Source organism: Schistocerca piceifrons, chromosome X, assembly GCF_021461385.2.
Source record: "Schistocerca piceifrons isolate TAMUIC-IGC-003096 chromosome X, iqSchPice1.1, whole genome shotgun sequence".
In the NCBI taxonomy this organism is placed as follows: Eukaryota; Metazoa; Arthropoda; class Insecta; order Orthoptera; family Acrididae; genus Schistocerca; species Schistocerca piceifrons.
In genome coordinates, this window is record NC_060149.1 from 126,500,099 (window position 1) to 126,513,130 (window position 13,032).

Below are 13,032 nucleotides of genomic sequence, written 5' to 3' on the forward strand. Positions count from 1 at the left end.
GATATGTGTTAATAGAGGTTTCACTTGTCAGCTGGAATTGGTTTGTATTTTCTTTTTCTTTTTCCTTTGATGCTTCTTGTGTAGCTTTTCCTTTGATGAGTCACTTGCTGAACTTATCGGTGAAGTAATGAACAGTAGCCCCCCATCTTGTTGGTGTTCCAGGGGCATTGGCAGTATTTTTCCATAACTTTAATGTCCTGGTGAAAACACACTCCTTGTTCCTCACTAACATCTCCCATATTGTCCAGGAAGTAATCAAGGTGACAGTTCAAAAAGTGAACTTTCATACTCATTAAACATCCTAAAGTTTTAAACTTATTTAACATTGTAGCTATAAGAGAAACATATTCTGGGTCTTTTTCACGTCCTAAGAACTTTGTAACAACTTGCTTGAATGATACCCATGCTTCTTTCTCATTTAAGGTCGTTGTGGATCCAAAGTTAACATCAAACATCAATTTTCTAATGTCAGGTCTGACAAAGCTGCCTTCTTTTAGTTTAGCTTTTGAAAGGTGTGGAAACTTTTGGCAGAGATACTTAAAACATGGTCCATCTTTAGGCAAAGCCTTTACAAACTGTTTCATTAGGCCTAACTTTATATGTAGAGGTGGTAAGAGTATGTTTTTTGGATATACAAGGTTTTTGCATACAAAGTTCTTCTCACCAAGTTTTAAAGACTCCCTCACAGGCCAGTTCTTTCTGCACCAGTGTTGATCCCTAGCCCTACTGTCCCTTTCACACAAGAAACATGGAAATTTGGTAAACGCACCTCGCTGAGCAAGGAGCATGCATGTTACTTTTAAATCACCACAAATCATCCAACCACGAGCAGACTAGCCTATTTTATTTAGCACTATTTCTAGGTTTTCATAGCTTTCTTTCATATGTACAGAATGTCCAGCAGGTATAGATGCATACATGTTACCACTGTATAATAAAACAGCCTTTAAACTAGTTTTGAATGAATCAATAAACAGCCTCCAGTTTTCCTTTTTGTATTCAATACCAAACTCATTCGTCAGACCAGGAATGTCTGAGCAGTACACTAAATCACCTTCTTGTTGAAAAAAATTGGAAAATTGCTGCTCTCTCTTTCTATACATGTATATGCTGGTTCCAATTGCCAAAAGTTCTTTTCTTTTAATCTAGAACCAAGCAATTCAACTTTTTCTTTCGTTAAGCCCAGATCCCTAACCAAATCGTTAAGCTCAGCCTGAGTAAACAATTTGGGCTCTAGACTTTCTGTATTACAATGGAATTCATCATCATCATCATCATCATCATCATCTGGTTCATCTAAATCACATTGTACATCAGAAAATACTTCTGTTGGGATAGAATTTAAATCGTCTGTTGTTTCAGGAACTGGCAAATCTACACCATGCCCTACTGGTTGGATGGCGGACGGAAGGTTAGTGTAGCTTATTACCCTCTTGTTTTTCAAATTATGACCAGTAATATCAACACTGTAAACGTAGCAATCATCAGAATGATTTCTTGGCTCCCTCCATATCACAGGAACAGCAAATCTAAAGGCCTTTTTCTCGTTTTTGGACCATTTTCTCAGATCTTCAACACACACATAACATACCTTATGCAGCACCCAAGATTTATCTTGATCACCAAGTTTAGATCCAAAGTATGATAAATAAACCTTTTTCACAAAGTCTGTAATGTTTCTTTGGTGCTTTTTAATCACAAATTTGCCACAAATATAACAAAAACTGTCAGCAGAGTTTTTACAACCACAATTAGACATTGTACTTAGCACATGAACAGGAAAAGGGAAAGTAAGGTTAGGTTCATTACACCACCTTTTTACATTATTGTAACTATATAAAAACTTAAATTCTTTAAAAAATCGCTTAATTTAACAGTAAAATAGTGAAGAAATGGTGGGTGATACAGTTTAAGTATCATATTTGGATTTACCACTCTAAAAAACATAAGAATAAGGTATTTTCAGCAAAAAAGTTCTTCCATCATTGGCCTGTGCAATTAAACAATTTTGTGCACTGTAGAAAAGTTGTCTGAGGGCAATCTTCATTGAAGACCTCTTCACTTTGGGTTGAATTTTGTAAAAATTCCAATGGGTGAAATAAGTAACTTACAGTCTCCTGCTATCTTTAATTACTTCTTTTTCATTTTTTCTCATCAAAGGTATGGTAACCCTGACAAAATAGTACCTGGGCCCCACGGCTGGGGGTTGTGCTTAGGGCTAATAACCCTCTCATGCAGAAACAAATTGTTACAAATCTCTTGTTCATGTATCAGGATGATTTATGAAACAACCCTCTACGACAACATGGTAAATGAAAAATAGACTTCGGAATCAGTACGTGGAGTGCAAAGAGTCTGTGGAAACTTGGGCATATGTGAAGAATACAAGATGAATTAGAGAAGTACAATGTAAACATAGCTGCAATCCAAGAAATAAGACTTCCTCGAGATTACACACACACACAACCTTGGACAGTTTAAACAGTGATCAGGGAAATTAATGAAAGAATATGCTCCATATGAATGAAAGGCTGATGGTCTCTGTTGACAATGTTCATGCACCTACAGGCAACAACGAAGATGCTGTAAAATACAGTTACTATGAACCACTATAGAATGTGCATGACAGCCTATTACAACACAACATCAAAATCGCATTGATCATTGACACCAAGGTAGCAAAAGAGAAACACTTGCTACTGACAATATGCCATAATAACATGCACAAGGAAACCAATAAAAATGGAGTCAGAATTATCTCGTACACTGAATCAGAAAGCATGGCTATTAAAGCACAACAAAGAGACATGGTATTCGGTAGATGGAATGACAACAAACCAAATAAACCACATATTAGTCTAAAATAGGCATAAAATGCCATTAGTAATATAAATATGTACTGAGGCACCAACAAAATCTCTGACTGTAACTTGGTGCTTGCATCTGTGGAAGGAAAACTGAAAACAAATCACAGAAAACACTAAGGATTTGCAGTGCAGTATTAAGTTCAACCACTGATGGACAATTCTGAAACTTTTGGGTCTAGGGAATGAAAACTGAATCTAATATAATCCAATCTCTGTCATAACTTGAAGTGAGCAACAGATTTACAGAATCTGATAAAATAAAAAAACTGAATAAAAGTGAAATTAAATACATAAATGGACTTTGGATGGACTTCAAGAAATTGATTCAAATGTCAGTCAAAAACGCATTACCAAAAGTAGAATGAAAGAGAAAGAAATGGTTCAATTATATATGCCACCCAGCAGTAAAAACTAATGTCACAGCCAGGAAGGCATGGCTACATAACGAGGGGAAAAAAGAATAAGAACTGGACTACAGGGAGAGACATAAAAGAACAAGTAAGACTCAGGAAACAGAAAAATGCTGTACCTGGAGCACACTGTAAAAAGTATTGAGAACGACCAGAAAGGAAACGAGATCTGCAGAGTACACTGCACTGTAAATGACATCAGGAAGGAATATCAACTGTGGACAGCAGTTCATGACAATAATACTAACATTGAGCGCTGGATCAAATGATATATTATGGGCTCGGAAAAAATATTTTGATCACTAATTGAACTGCCCTGAACAGGAAAACAAATTGGTGAAAACTGGCCCCTCCCAACAACTGAATCTCTTGTAAATGACCCAATGTATGGAAAGGCAACCAAACTGCAAAACAACTGAAACTAACAGAATACGAATGAGATGAATGGAAGGAAACCATCATTGCCCCTATATATAAAAAAGGAAATAAATGAAACTACAGGAATTACACAGGAATCTCCCTAATAACAGCATACAAATTACTGTCACATTTAATATTACAAAGACACACAACCTATACCAAGAACATAATAGGGAACTACCAGAATGGTTTTTGGAAAAAACTGAGCAAGAAGAGAGAGCATATTCTGCACCAAGCCCACTGCAAATTTATGGGAACACAACCAAAATATCCATTAACTGTTCATTGACTTGCATAAGGCCTACTTTGAGAGCAACTCCAGACTGGAACAAGATGATACGCTATCTCCACATATTTTCAACCTTGTCATGGAAAATGTAGTTAAACCAAATAAGCAGCACGTGGAAACATCAAAGATAACCAACCAAATATACTGGCCTATGAAGATGAAATAGTTCTAGGACAAAATAACAGTGGTGGATCTGAAATGCTGCTCAAGGAAGTAAATGAAACTGACTTGAAAACAGATTCAAAAATTAATGAAGAAGAAACAGAAACATGGTCATACAAAGGGAAAACATGACTACATAACAATGTCATGATCTTCATATAGAAAACCGTGCTTTCAAGAGCACTCCCAACTTCAAATGCCTTGGTGTAAATATAAATGACTGCAATAGAAGACAAGTCTAATACCAAATAGATGATGAAACGCAAACAAAGTTTACTCTTACTTCCAAAAATTTCTAGCCTCCAAATTACTGACTGGGAAAACCAAGCTGAAACTGTACAACAAAACCATCATGCCAGTACTGCTGAATTACACGGAAAAACAGAGCATGACCAAAAGAGAAGAGCAATAGCTCCCAATCTTTAAAAATAATAAATACACAAAATTTCTGAGCAGACATTTGGCCAAGCAACACAAATATGAGTAGCTGAGTTAGCCAACCAATCCTTGGTAGTGAACAGCATCACAGCAAGATGTTTGCAATGGGAACGTCATGTTATCAGACTGGTCCCTGACACAATAGCCCATCAGACATATGACAAAGATGGAAGGCTGATGGTCACCTGGATGGCCAAGAAGTAGATGACAATATAAGGTACTTCAGACTGCAGAGTGGTGGGTTTTGTGGCGGCGTTCGTAGCGACAAACAATTCGCTGTAGAAACGGCTTACGAAGTCACCGCCACACTTTCAATAGCGGGCCGACCGCTCCGCTGGAACAGTGAACAGAAAGATGAAAACCCAAACACTCTGATTAAATAAAAGTCGGTACTTATCTTTATTCACGAAGATACAGAAACACAGTAGTGAACTCCGTGTCTACAGAGATCTGTCTAGTTCGAGTCGGAGCGGCTAGGTCAGCGTCGGCTGACGACAAACAACAACTCTGCTGCGATGAACACACAACTGACTAGCAAGTACACAATTCGGTGGCGAGTATACAACTGAGCGGCGAATACAGAACTGTCCTAGCGCTCGCGACTCCAGCGCTTAAGAAGCCAGAAGCCAGCGGTGGCGCGCGCAGACTTGCGGCGATTTGCTGTCTCGCTGGCGCTGCTTATGCGGACGGCGTCCGGACTTTGATACTGCCAAACTTTTGGCAGCGGGCTCGGGTGGCATTACTGGCTAGGACATAACAGTGGGTATCACTGGATGGAAGGAAGCAGTGCACCACTGGCAGAACTGGAGATAGATAAATAGACAGATAAATACAACAAAGTGGGACTGTCATGTCCCAAACACGCCAATGGAGTGAGCAAGCTTGTATAATTACTGTGGTGTAAAATTTTGGTCAAGATAACATACTGTGCTAACATCACAAAATACACTGGAGCACAACACAATCTATAGCTCCAGAAAATCTCTTTTTGTTCTATCATTCATATTGTATAATATGCAAGACAGGTGAAATTATGTTACCACATACATAGCTGTGGCTGCATTCTTCATAATACACTGATATTTATTAGTTAAATGCTCTTTAAAAGGCACAAAAAAGATTTATGTAACAGTGACACATAAAGCATGTGATGTACATACATTTCATGCCAGAATGAAAACATTCAGAGACCTTGCAACAACTCATGTGGGCAGAGGTGACTATAGTGTGTGTGTGTGTGTGTGTGTGTGTGTGTGTGTGTGTGTGTGACAGAGAGAGAGAGAGAGAGAGAGAGAGAGAGAGAGAGAGAGAGAGAGAGCGAGCATCTGGCATACAGCTTCAAAATGTAAGGAAACTGTAGGCACAGTTGGTTGGTCGGTTGGTTGCTGGGGGTTTAAGGGATTAAACAGCGAGGTCATCAGTCCCTCAGTCAAGTGGTGGGTCATATAGAATTATTCATGTCATATAGAAATTTGATTGAATTATGGAAGTATGTACGAGTGGTAAAATCAAGGCACTGAAAGCAACACTGATGCCAGAGCTGATAAATAATTTAAAGAGTGGTAAAAGTATATGGTCTGGGACAATATGCAGGTCAGAGAGCAGATGAGGGTACCCCCAGATCTTATCTGTGGTGAGAGAAACCTCCCCACATCCTACTCCCTGTCAACCTAATCAAGGGCTAAGACAGTTATAAATGAAAGAATACCTTCTAGCCAGGAGATTCGCAACAGTAAAAGTGAGAAGGCTAAAAACATTATGAACATCAGAGAGACCAACAATAGTAAAATAAGACAACAGAAATAATCAGATCACCAGGCAAGTGGGGGCAGACAAAAACAGTATGTAGCAGGAAAAAGGGATAATCACATCTAAATGCAACAATAACATAGTAAAAGAGGAATGACAATGGCAGGGGAGGTAATATCAAGGGTTGTCCAGACCCAGCACATGACAGAAGACACCATAGCCCCAACCACCCCGCCCCCGCCCTGAACTGAAAGTAAAGTCTGATTTAAACTAGTTGTCACTTGATAGGTAGCAGACTGAACTGCTCCCACCATCTACACATCAAAGGGAGCCTGGCACTATCGGCTCCAACAGTGCTGCCACTTATGATGCACTGCATAAAGAACACTGCCAGCCATTCTTCAGTGAGCCACTGTAGTAAGAGATTCAGGCAACTTTTAGCTTTTCAGGTAGCCAAAACAGGGGTAAGATCAAGGCTGCCCACTCCTAGGACACTCCAAAAATGTGTTGAACACAGTTTGATTTTAGGCAGTTAGTCATGTGAAGATGTGTGTTCCTTGAGGCAATCCCAAAATATTACAACTGGCACTGGCATTTTGTTAGTGAATCATTCCGGAAAAATTTTGATGATATTGTTTAGCTTGGTGAAACATGGGTGAATGTAGGGCCCAGTTTCAGAAAATGCTGGATAGACAATACCATCAGCAGTAGTATGGCAGCTCTGAACAAAAAAAAGAATAATTGCAGCACATGCTGGAAATTCAAAAGATTTCATTTCTAATTGTCTGTTGTTATTCAGATGAGACCTCTGACTACCACAGCACTTTTCTGAAATGTTGTGAAGACTGTGCTTCCAAACCTAACAAAAAAAAAAAACTCTACAATTGTTACAGATGACACTCCATATCATTTGGATGTACAAGATATGGTGCCCACAGAGATAATGAAGGAAAACAACATTTTTTGAGAAATGTAACAAACTGATTGACGGTAATTTGGTAAGTGCAGAATTATTAGAACTTGTGTTGCAACACAAGCTCAAGTATCAAGTTTACCTTGTGGATGAAACAGAAAAAATAAATAAATAAATAAATTTGGGGCATAAAGCGCTTATATTGCCTCCCTACCATTGTGACTTCAATGCAATAGAATTCATTTGGGCTAAGGTTAAATGACATAACTACAGAGAATAAAAAAAGTATTTTTTTCTGAAGTAGAACATATTTATAAGGAGGCAGTTGATAAAAACACTAAAAGACTGACACAAAGTAGTGACAAATGTGAATTGGGTGATACAGGAAGCAGGAAACAATGAAGGTGTATTACAACAGTGTATCAAAACTTGATTATATCTGTCACTATAAGCAGCGACACCAATAGTTCCACTAACTTTGACTCCGAATTAAGTGGTGTTTTCCCATCGACTAGTATAAAGTGTAGTTTAATGAATTTCTTATTTTCATCAAATCTTGTGTTTGTGAATTTATTTTAAACATTAATTCTTTCCTGTTGGGAGCCTAAGGAACACCCTTCAGTCAGCTGCCATCATCTCTCTACAGCAAGTTGAGACTGCATTTGAAATATATTTCATTTTATAACTTATTAATTAAGGTTTCCATCAGAGTTACATATATAGTGAAACCCCTCTTTTACACTTTTGAATGAACTCCAAAAAAATGGTGTAAAATGTGGGAAAATGTAAAATGTGGGAAATAACGTTTTAAGCAGTGAAAGTTATGTATGGGATAACACCTTGCATTTTCACACTTTACATATGTGCACATAAAAGGGATCAAAACACTCACGTCAGGGACTTGTTTATTATCTATCAATGGTTTATTATCTAATAAAAACTGCTGATATAATGGGAACTCATAATTGGGAAGCAGAAACGTTTGACTCAATTTCATTTGTCATTATCAATGTTTTTGGAATGCCTGCAGCTGTCATTCATTATTTAAATAATGAAACACTGCATCAGTTAAGATATTTTTTCTATGCTTAGCACAGCACTTTTTGAGAATTTTTTCTCGCTATCAAGTGCAAATATTTACATGAGTATTTTGTGTGGTGTCTGCATATGTGTTGTTCTGTGTCTCTTAAACTGTAGTCATCTTTCTGAAGTCATCTGGTACTGTGCTTCCTCAGTTATGCAGAAAACCACACACACGCAAACTATCACTCAGATTGTTTTTTGTGTAACATCACACAAAATACATACATAAATATTGCACTTAACAATGAGCATAAATCCGTAAAACACATTTTGCTCAGAATGAGAATATATGAAATTCGCGCTGTGTTTAAACCAAAAACATTTGAGCAGCACAAACTGAATGAAGGTGTCAACTGGCGCTACAGGCAGCCATAAGACGAAACACACTAAATATGGTTCAAAAGAGGTGTGACAATGATTATAACAATTGCAAAACTGCACATGTGCTATATAGACAGTTTGGAAATTGTTGTGATTGGTCATGATACCTTTATTCATACAGAACTTGTCACCCCTATCAGCCACCATGCAGGGTAGCATTTGGTAGCGGCAGGAGATATGGCACCAATTGTTCCAACTTTTACACATTTAGTGGTTTAAATCCACTAAGGAGAGCACCCTGGTGTCAAGAAACTTAATCACATAGTATTTGTAAACACTATTTGATGGCCAACATAATGCCAGTGTCATTTTACATAAGTTTTTTTTTTCCACGAACATTTTTTCATCGCAGGAAAATTATAAATATGTCCACACAAAATTGGGTGCGAATTAACATTGTGGACATAGGAAATTTGACGGGAGCAATAAAAAATGTCATAAACCGTGGCAAAATGTTAATTCCAGGAGCGCAAAAGCGGTGTATATTGTAATATTTTTAGTAGTTACTAGTTTCAAATATTTTTGTTCATTTTTTTTTTTTTTTTGCATGCATTTCTAATGTTTCACAGTATGTAATACACCTGTTTTTACATCAAATCAGTAAAACAAATATTATCTGATTGCATTATGATTGTTTTGATACATTCAAAATTCGACAGGTGTCTTTAGTTGTTTATACATCAAAATTAGACACACTAATAAGATCAATATTGTAAATGAATTTCAGAATTGCTATGTTACTTTTGTAGGAGAGGCAGTAACCTTATACTTGTTATGAGTTAAATATTGACACAACTACATAAAAATGACACTGTAAGTTTGTGCATAGTAAATGCAATGCATTACACAACACTGAAACAATTCATTGCCAAGCAATGTATTTTGACAGTCAAAGGAAAAAAGTATTGGCATGGACTCAATAGTTTTTAAGATATGATACGATAAGTCTAAAGTTGTTTATGAACAGGAAAATTTCATTGGTATCAACAAAAGCAATCTACCTCTGGCTATAATTGAAATTAAGAACAGATTTATCATACTGTGAAGACACTACAGAGATCTATATTTTGCATGAATTTGAGATTTTTTCCTTGGTTTTTGTTGGAGATTGAAGCTTTAAAGTGATTTTCCACCACTGCGGAAAGCAATGCACTGTTGCAGCCACCTGCAGACAGTACCCGACACGACAATGACTCAACTTTGGACCTTAAATGGCAGATGCCAACTAGTTTAAATCAGACATTACCTTAAAACATTATACCTGAAAATAAAAACTACATTCTCAGACAAAATGAAAAACCAGTTCAACTGCCCATACATCATCCACCAATATTAGAGACAAAAAATCCAGATTACTATGCTTAGCATGGAGAGCCAGAAGGATGTGATGTACAAGCAATATAGGTCGGTATATTCCTTCCAGTAGGAACAGAATGGGGCACGTCATGCAGCCATAGTCACCTCGATAGCAGGGTGCAGCAGACCACCAGGTGTCGTTCGATCTCTGAGTGAGGAGAGGTTTTGTTTGGACCCACAAATCCACCCTTGAGATTATCATAGTGAATATTGAATGAGGAATTGATTCTCTAACCAAACAGTCAGCCAGTTCATTCCCTGGGATACTCACATGACTCTGGACCCAGAGAAAGACAACTAAGCAGGTAGTATGCCTTAGATCACAAGAGCTCGTGAATAGCAAATATCACAGGGTAACAAGATTAACTTCAATCAATAGCCGGTAGACTATGCACTGAGTCACTATAAATTAAAATGCGAGAGAGAGAGGTCTGTTTAATAATAGACATGGCTCCGACCCGGACTTCTATCAAACATTTTGAAAAGGTGGAGGTCCAACCCAGACATTAATAGAACCAAATGGTGTAAAATAATGAAAAAATGTGGGGAAAAGCCATAGTTGACACCCTACACACAAGCTTGGCTGTGAGCGGGGATCTGTCCTACAGACTAACAAGGAGAGGACGCCTACTCATCATTGCCGACTTCGTCCATATTCATGGTACATGTAGAGCATGGTAAGACAAGAAAGTGCCCCAAGTGGAGACTCCAGATGGCCAAGTGTTTAGGAAATAAAAGGAATTTTGATACAGATCTATTGCTATGTGCACCTTATCGACTGTCCCTGTGACACTATATTCAGGAAGTGGTGTTTGACTCAGCGGTAAGAGATCGGATTCTCATTAAAAGGGTCACAGGTTCGACTCAGCCCGGTGGCAAATATTTCTGTGCTCCTTGACAATGCATACACTACTGACATCACAATTAACCGCAATATCATATAGGTTATTTTATTAATTTAAACAAGCACAAAAAGTATAGGCATAGGACGAAATGCGGGACTGCAAACAGTTAAAAAGGGATTGTAGTTAACGCGTTCACAGGAACGTCATGTATGTAAATCGATACTTCCTTTTTTTTTGCAACTGATCAATTACATGTACTGGGGTGATATTCATCAAAGAAACAGGGTAAGCAATAATTTTGACTGCCTCTTGTGCACATTATAAACATCGCCTTTTTGCAGTGACATGGTTTTTTTAATGTCTCATACAAAAACCAACTTGATTGACATTCTGAAAACAGCTTCTTTCATCACACAGTCCAGTGGTGAACCACGTGTAACGCAGCACGTCGCTGAATACATGCATGGATAGCTGGTGATGTACAATGGAATGTAGTTTAATGCAAGCTACTCGGGAAGTGATTTCTTCTTCTTTCTCAATGAGGTAAGTGCAGTTTTGACATTTTTTACCTCATGATAAAAGTATACATCGCAGGGTTGCACTAGTGGCATACATTTGGGGGGAATTACTTTGATACTGCACATTGTCAACTCATCATCTTGGAACAGTCCATCATACACTATGTGATCAAAAGTATCCGGACACCCACAAAACCATACGTTTTTCGTATTAGGTGCATTGTGCTGCCACCTACTGCCAGGTACTCCTTATCAGTGACCTCAGTAGTCATTAGACATTGTGAGAGAGCAGAATGCGGCACTCCGCGTAACTCACAGACTTCGAACGTAGTCAGGTGATTGGGTATCACTTGAGTCATATGTCTGTACATGGGATTTCCACACTCCTAAACATCCCTTGGTCCACTGTTTCTGGTGTGACAGTGAAGTGGAAACATGAAGGGACACGTACAGTACAAAGCCATACGGTCAACAGTAGGAGAGGGTTGTAATGTGTAATAGGCAGACATCTATCCAGACCATCACACAGAAATTCCAAACTGTATCAGGATCCACTGTAAGTACTATGACAGTTAGGTGGAAGGTGAGAAAACATGGATTTCATGGTCAAGTGGCTGCTCATAAGCCGCACATCACGCAGGTAAATGCCAAACGACACCTCGCTCGGTGTGAGGAGTGTAAACGTAGGACGATTGAACAATGGAAAAATGTTGGGTGGAGGGACGAATAATGGTACACAATGTGGCAATCCGATGGCAGGGTGTGGGTATGGCAAATGCCCAGTGAATGTCATCTGCCAGCGTGTGTAGTGCCAACAGTAAAATTCAGAGGCGATGGTGTTATGGTGTGGTTGTGTTTTTCATGGATGGGGCTTGCACCCCTTGGTGTTTTGTGTGGCACTATCACAGCACAGGCCTACACTGATGTTTTAAGCACCTTCTTGTTTCCCTCTGTTGAAGAGCAATTTAGGGATGGCGATTGCGATGGTGATTGCATCTTTCAACATGATCGAGCACCTGTTCATAATGCACGGCCTGTGGCCAATTGGTTACTGGCTTGGGACACTACACAATAGAAGTCACATGCGACCCACAGGAGTTTTCTGGTGCACTTTGTATCGGTATATATGTGTAAGACGACGACAATATTACTAGGGCACTTTTCAGTTCATACATTATCCATTATTGTCATACTGTTTCATGGTTTTGGAGATTTCTTAACTTATGTCTGTGTGAATGAAACAGTGAACCGTGCCCAGTGATTCCCAATTCTTCCTTCAAGTTATAGCAGGTGAGAGCCTAACAGCCATATTCATTAAGTTGCATCCACAATGGAGACAATAACAACACAGGCATGTATTTGGTGCTTTAAGAAAAACTGGCAAATTTGAAGCCAAGAATTTCGTAAGTATAGCTTCCGTGCTAACCACTTCCCCACACTTTGATAGTGTTTACACACCTGAAGTACAAGCTTGCCATCTACTTATACACTACTCTTCCAACATGCTTTGTGGACTACACTGCACATCTGGTCTAGGAGCAACTTGTAGTAGTTTCAGCATGGAGCTTGTTACAAACAATAAGTGCAATGTCCTTATGCTC

General features: G+C 38.6%; 1 protein-coding gene across 1 annotated transcript in view; it reads right to left on the reverse strand.

The window, feature by feature from the left end:
* Positions 1 to 13,032, reverse strand: part of LOC124721504 (tyrosine-protein kinase transmembrane receptor Ror-like) — a 132,274-nt gene that overhangs the window by 56,631 nt on the left and 62,611 nt on the right. The window lies entirely within an intron of this gene.